Source organism: Sarcophilus harrisii, chromosome 5 (genome assembly GCF_902635505.1).
Source record: "Sarcophilus harrisii chromosome 5, mSarHar1.11, whole genome shotgun sequence".
Classification (NCBI taxonomy): domain Eukaryota; kingdom Metazoa; phylum Chordata; class Mammalia; order Dasyuromorphia; family Dasyuridae; genus Sarcophilus; species Sarcophilus harrisii.
Genome location: NC_045430.1, coordinates 244,407,620 through 244,415,813, shown reverse-complemented (window position 1 = coordinate 244,415,813; position 8,194 = coordinate 244,407,620).

Genomic DNA, 8,194 nt, shown 5'->3' with positions numbered 1-8,194 from the left:
TCCCAGTGGTTAAGTAGTACTTAGTGCATAGTAGGTGCTTAATAAATGTTTTATGACTTTGAGATTCCCTGTGACGTTACAGATAGAATTCCTGAATGAAGTCTGGATTCAAATCCCTTTGACCATTTTAATCTGCATGATTCTGAACAATTCATGGGCTTAAGTTTAAAATCCACTGATTTTAAGCATCTAGAGCCAGAACAAACTTCCAAGTCCAGCCTGGAGTTAAGTGATTTGCCCAACTACACATAGGTAAGTGTTAGAGGCAGGCTCGGTGGTGCAGTGGGTAGAAAAATTGGCCAAGGCCTGCCTCCGACATGGTTTGACCTTTGCTTCTGCCATAACCACCTCCTCTCTAAAATGGGAGTGATTGCACCAACCTTCCAGGGTTATTGTGAGGGTATAAGGAGATGCTGAGTAAGCACTTTGCCAACCTTCAAGCACTATATGTTAGATTATCATTATTATTCTTCCCTACCCCTCCTATTCTTCATCTGGGCTCTTTTTACTGTACCAACATGTGTTCCAAAGGTCATTCCTTAGAACTTATTTATAGAGTATACTAGTGGAGGGAGATCTCACAATAGAAGTACTCTATCCATAAAAATGTTAGGGATTTTTGCTGAATAGTCTGTGACTCCCCAAGTACATGGGCCTTGCATTTTAGTTATTCTGTAGGTCTGTGGAGAGCACCTTCTATGTGGAAAGGTCCAAAGTAGCCCATGAGATAATGGTGAAAGGCATCAGACTTAAACATACAGAGAAAATACTAAGGTTGGAAACCAGGATGATTGTACGGCACTGTTAGCAGTTGTTCTGATTGAATGATCAATTAATTTGAATGGTATACCAACCTGCTAATTATGTGGTCCAACTGACAAATGGTACTGATGAACCAAAAAATAACCAAGACAAAATGAATCCATTCAGCAACATGACCATCCTTACAGGTAAGGGAAAAGTTAGCATTAGACAAAAATGTCCATGTTGGTATAGAAAAATGCATATTGCAGTGATTTAAGGTAAGTTAGATAATTTTGAGTATTTGAAATTTTAAAGTTTTTGCCCAAACAAATCTAATGCATTAAAAATTAGAAGGGAAGACATCACCAAGGGAAAAAATCTTTGTAATACATTTCTCTGATAAGGATCTTATTTCCAAGATATAAAAACAACTGGTTCACATTTCTAAGACTGAGAGCTATGTCCCAATACATAAATGGTCAAAGGATATAAATAGGCAGTTTTCAGAGGAAAAAAAAGTTATCAACAGCTATATGAAATAAAATCTAAAACAACAGAGAAATGTAAAAGTAATTTGGAAGTTATCTCTCATGCCTATCAGAATACCAAAAAAAAAAAAATGACAAAATAGGAATATGGCAGATTTTGGAGGGACTATTGAAAAACAGGCATACTATTACATACCCTTTGATGGAAATATGAATTGGCCCACCCCTTTTAGGAAGCAATTTTGAATTATTCCCAGAAAGTAAATTTGTTATGCCTAGTGAGCCATTAATTGAACCATTACTAGACATATTCTCAAAAAAAAAAAAATATGTATGGAAAGATTGAAAGCAACTTTTTTCATGGTGGTTCCCAAATGGAGGCTAACAATGTCCTCTTGTTCAGGTATAGTGAAATAAATATCTGAATGTAATGGAATATTGTGCCATATTGTGAAATAGTTTCAGAGGAAACTGGAAAAATATTTGTGAAATGAGCAGAACTGAGAATGATTTATACAATGATAATATAGAGAAAAACAATTTTGAAAGACTTAGAACTCTAATCAGTGCAATGATCAGCCATGAGTCCAAAAGACTGAAGATGAAACACACTTGCCTCCTGAGAGATTGCTAAGGAGCCTCTCTGTAGAGATCCATTTCTAGACATGGCCAATGGGAGGATTTGTTATGCTGAACTGTGCAGCTGTGTATCAAGGGACTGATTTTTGTTTTGGAGGTTTTCTTTTTTTTCCTCAATGGGGAGGAAGTAGTAGGAGGGACAAATTTTTAAAAATTGTTACTTGAAAAATAAAAATAAACCTTTTAAAAAATAATGTTTAGCAAACCTAGTTTCTGGGTCTTCTCTCAAAGCCCCTGCCCAAGATTTGTTATTGAAGTCTTTGCCTTTCCTGAACTTTTTCTCACTTTCAGCCCCCATCATCATACAGAAAATTCCATGAGAACAGGTAGAAGTAGTGGGAAGTGATGGAATTCATTGATCATCTTGTGTTTTTTTGTTTTGTTTTGTTTTTTGTCTCAGACATGGATGAAATTGAAAGTGAAACTTTTCATATCTCTGTTATGAGAAATTTTCTTTACATTGGTGTGTGTGTGTGAGAGAGATCTGGAATCTAATATTGTGAAGAAAGGGCTTACCTTTCTCATTGTCAGCAACAATTGCTTACAAACTATCTCCAACAAGTAAATAGAGCCTTGGGAGTAATAGCTATCCTCCCCCCAACCAGACTATCTGACATGCTCCCAGTCCAATCCTCATAGCAATCACCCTTGAAGGTGGCCCTTATGGAAAAGGGACCAGACATCACCACTCGCTGTCCACTGTCTCCCACCCCTTTATTCCCCCTCCATAGAGTAGGAGGGAAAAGAAGACAACTCAAAATTAGAGTGGAATCAGCAAGGCACCTTGAAAGAAAGCTATTGTGTACCAAGCAGGTCAAATCACCACCACTTGGACCACCATTTTCCCTCAGTCCCTGATGGACATAGTACCCAAAATCCTTTGGAATATCAATGCTGTGACCATTGCCCTCAGCCATGACATTAAAGAAAAAGCATCACCTGTCTGCTTTGTCACTGCACCTTTAGGGACCACCCAAGACCATTTTACCCAATACCTTCCATATGTGTTGTCTCACCCATTAGAATGTGAATTTCTTGACAGCAGAGACTGTCTGCTTATATCCTTAGCATTTAGCACAGGACTTTCCACATAGTAAGTACTTAATAAATGCTTCATTCCTTTAGTAGGAAGAAAAATTTTGAAGTTACTTCTTCCTATTCTAAAGAGACTTAGCATCTCCATGGCATACATAGGCCAACCCTGAAACTGGCTGTAATTTCTCATTTCTCCCAGTTCTACCCTTTTGGGTCAGACAAAACAAATGAAATCTTATCTTCCATATAACAACTGTTCATGTGCTTGAAAACTGAGTGCTCCTGGACACATGTCTCCAGTTCTTTCAATGGTACTCATGTGGGATACTCTCAAGATTTACTATCATCTTAATGCTTTCTTCTTAAATATTCTCCATATTATCAGGGTTGGACTATTTTTTTTTTTCTAAAATGAGCCCCCGCCAAACTGAACACAATATTCCACATGTAAGTTGATTAGGACAAAGTAATGGAGATCTTAAAACAAAGGTTTGATGACCATCTTTCATGTGGGTCTAGCATGTACACACCTTTTTTTGAGTATGAATTGGATTAAATATTCAGGGGAATCCTTTCCAGCTCTGATGTTCCGTGACTAGATTCAAAGTCCTGTGTGACTATCATTGTCCTAGGGCTGACTACTATATCTCTTTCCATAGAGTTTATCACATTATCTTTTTAAAAAGTTTCATTGATATCCTCATTAGTCAGTATATCTATATTAATTATCTACTGTGTGCTCACTGTTGGGCATATAAAAACAAAAGCAAGCAGATTTTTTTTCAGGGTAACATGGTCAACCATGACTCATATTTTACTTATAAAGTTGAATTTTTGAACCTGAATATAAGATTTATTAAACAGAAGGAAACATGGAGAATTATAATTTGTCATTAGCTACTCAGCCCTGACCACATATTTAAACCAGATTATGAAAGGATGACTTTAATGGAATGTTATTTAAAACTATATACATATGACTGCTAGGTGATCCAGTGAATAGAGCACTGTACCTGGAGTCAGGAAGACCTGAGTTCAAATATAATATGACCTCAGACATTTGATCCTCACTGACTGTGTGACCCAGGCCAGTCACTTAACCCTGATTGTCTTGCAAAACAAACTATATACATGCTTTCCCCCAGTGTCATGTTAATCAAGGAACCTTATAAACTTTAAAATTAAACCAAATGGTCTCCTAAGTAGATCTATGTACCAGAAATCCAGTGCCCTGGGCTGATACCCTGTATCAATTGTTTTCTGGACAAGTATAACCTATTGTTCATTATTTATTCTGGTCTGCAAATTAGTCATCTTTGAATTCAGTTCCCAGAATCAACTATGGGATGACAATACTCTTCCCACTTTCTTGTAAGGAAGAAAAGTCTTTTCAACATAGTCTTCTACAATCTGATTTTTTTTTATTTTAATAGCTTTTTATTTTACCAAAAACAATCAAAGATAGTTTTCAACATTCACCTTTGTAAAACTCTGTGTTCCAACTTTTTCTCCCTCTCTTCCCCTACCCCCTCCCTTAAACAACAGCAGTCCAATATAGGTTAAACATGTGCAGTTTTTCTAAACATGTTTCCATATTCATCATGCTGTGCAAGAAAAATCAGATCAAAAAAAGGTGAAAGAAAAAATGAGGAAAAAATCAAACAATAATAACAAAAGTGGAAATATTATGCTTTGATCCATAGTCTCCATAATTAGTTCTGTCTGAATTGGATGGCACTTTCCATCACAAGTCTATTGGAATTGCCTTGAATCCCCTCATTGTTAAAAAGAACCATGCCCATCACAGTTGATCATCACATAATCTTGTTACTGTGTACAATGTTCTCTTGGTTCTACTCACTTCACTTAGCATCAGTTCATGTAAGTCTTTCCAGGCCTCTCTAAAATCATCCTCCTGATCATTTCTTATAGAACAATAATATTCCATAACATTCATATACCATAACCTATTCAGTCATTGTCCAACTGATGAGCATCCACTCAGTTTCTAGTTCCTTGCCATATAAAAAGGGCTGCCACAAACATTTTTGCACATGTGGGTCCTTTTCCATTTTTTATGATCTCTCCGGGATACAGACTCAGTAGAGATATAGCTGGATCAAAGGGTATCACACAATTTGATAACCCTTTAGACATAGTTCCAAATTGCTCTTCAGAATGGTTGGATCAATTCACACCACCACTAATACTGCATTCTAGTTTTTCCACATCTCCTGCAGCATTTATCACTATCTTTTCCTGTCATCATAGCTAATCTGAGAGGTCTAACAACTTCAGTGTTACCTTAATTTGCATTTCTCTAATCAATAGTGATTTAGAGCATTTTTTCATATGACTAGAGATGGCTCTAATTTCATTATCTGAAAATTGTCTGTTCATATCCTTGGACCATTTATCAGTTGGGAAATGATTTGTATTCTTATAAATTTGAGTCAATTCTTTATATATTTTAGAAATGAGGCCTTTATCTGATCTACTTTTTAAGGATAAATAAGCTGTATAAAAATTACCTTAATTATTTTAAGCCATTAAAATATTATTCAGTTTAACTTTATCTGTTAGGTATAAATTGGATGATTTTACTAAAATAATTAAGATAATTTTAGGAACTATGTCTCTTGTTATACCATCCTCCTTGAAGTGAACTGACATATAAGATTTTTGGATTGTGATTTTTGTTTTTTAAAGAAGATGATTTCTCTTATATTAATATTTTAGATATCATCTAATGCTATCTTAGTTCTGAGCATCAGGTCCAAATTTAGTTTTCAATTTTCTTTTACAAACATTATATTAAAATTTTATTATTTCCCAGCAGAGAACCTTTTGTGCCCTGGAATTATAAAGTTAATGCATATAAACATCAATAATTTAAGATATCTTCAATTTGTTCTTAAAAGCAAAGGCTTAAAACCGATGTCTTCACAGGGCAAGCTTTCTATCCACTTATCATTTCCTATCAGATATTTTTATCAAATGAGGACTGATTTCAAACAATGCAATCCATGGAGCCAGACTATAATTCTTGAACACTGGACCAATTCAGGCTTTTTTAACTTTATTGTGGCTTAGTGGAGATGGAACTGGATTTGGAATCAAGGGATAAATCAGATGAGTCTCTGAAATTGTTTTTCTGTCAATAAAAGGAGAGTAATAATAGTTTTTTTTTTAGATTGATAAAAGAGGTTTATTATTGAGTTTAGAAGTAGGAGATAGATGAAGATAGAGATAAGGAGGGCACTGGACAGAGGGTCCAGTGGACAGAGGGTCCTCACATGGCTGGCATGTTTGGAATCTCTGCCAAGAGTAATAATACTTAACCTGTTTATTTTCCATTGTGGTGTAGAAAGCCCTGTATAAGTCAATTAATATTATATTTGGGTCATACACTTTTATAGATATGATACTACATTTCAGAATCTACTGGTAGACATTTCAAATTTTTTATTGGATGTCACTGTTATACAGAGTATCCCCAAAGTCTAAGACTAGGACTTTTGGGAAATTGTGAATGTCTTTTAAATTGAATTTTGTTAGTAAACAAAAAATCTATTTTCTCTATCTCCTCTTAAACCTCCTCTCTGCCCTAAAAATCTAAACCCAAATCCTTGCAAATAAATAGGCATATTAGAACAAAACCAATTCCTCCATTGGCCCTGTCCAAAAACACATCTTATTCTTCCACCTGAGTTTCATTAATTCTCTGATGAACCACGAGTGGTCATTATATTGATCAGAGTTCTTAAGTCTTTGAAAGTTGCTTATATTTTCAATGTTACTGTTAGTGGATAAATTGTTCTGGTTCTACCTACCTCATTCTTCATCATGTGATATGACTTAACCAAGTTTCTCTGTAAACAGTCACTTTCATCACTTTTTACAACACAATAATAGTCTATCATATTTATATAATATCATTTGTTCAGCCATTCCCTGATGGATGGATAACCTTTTACTTTCCAGTTCTTTTCTACCATGAAAAAAGTAGCTATAACTACTTTAGTAGATATGAGTCCTTTTCTTCTTTCTTTTAGTTTTGTAGATCTATAACGGGTACTTTGGTGATTTGGAATAAATAGTTCTAAATTACTTTCCTGAGTGGCTGAACTAATTTACAGCTCTACCAACAGTGCATTAATGGATTTATTTTCCTTCAGTCTCCCCAATATTTCTCATTTTCATTTTTTGTCAACTTTGTCCCCGTTTTATTAATGTAGGTTTCATTAAGTCATGGAAGTACATTATTTTATTCCCTTATTAGTCAAATTTAATAAAGACATACATCTATAGTTTTAAATATAGCAACTTGAAAGAAGTAGATATGTGTGTCAAATTAACATGCTGATTTTTGAAATCCCATGCCCCTCTCATGACCAAAAGCCATATGGAAAAATACCTATATTTATCCCTATGTCTTCCATGTTATGGCCTTTTAGGTTTTGAGAATGTATCTTTTATAAATAGCAACAAGAGATGTCGCTGCAAATTTTCACATATTCAGTAATATTTACTTTACTCCCAGGATGTACAGAATATTTTAATAGGTACTGGCAAGAAATGGAAGAATTCTCTACCTCCCAAAAGCTCCCCATGATTGTTACATTATTACATTAAAAATGTATATAGGAAAAAAGCTAACATTTGCAGGACATCATATTAACTAATGGAAATCAACATAATACAAGCAAAACACCTAACTACTTTGTTTCCTTCTATTCTCTCAACTCACAAAATTAATTCAGCCTCCACAGTGTTAGCAAAATTATCTAGTTACTTAAGTGATAAAATCTTTTACATTTTTCAGATCACCTTTGATCATTTGAATAAATCATATAGTATCCACTTTAAAAAAAAGTCAGAAAATGTTTCTAATCTTTCAAGGCAAGAAAGCTGGAAAGAAACACTATATTGAATTTATCATATATGAATCGGCATTTGGAGCATGCAGAAAGATGTCATGCTTCTTCATCATTAGCTGTCATGTAAGCTTTTATATAATTAATGCTTTTGAAAACAGTTTTTGTACAAAACACTTTTTATAAATATTTTTAGCAGGAACCACTGAATTTTTTTTCACTTGATAGTATTTTATTTTTTCTGATTACATGTTTATTTTTTTTTGTATTTTTTTCTTTTTCTTTTTCTTTTTCTTTTATTTAATAGCCTTTTATTTACAGGTTATATGCATGGGTAACTTTACAGCATTAACAATTGCTAAACCTCTTGTTCCAATTTTTCACCCCTTACCCCCCCACCCCCTCCCCCCC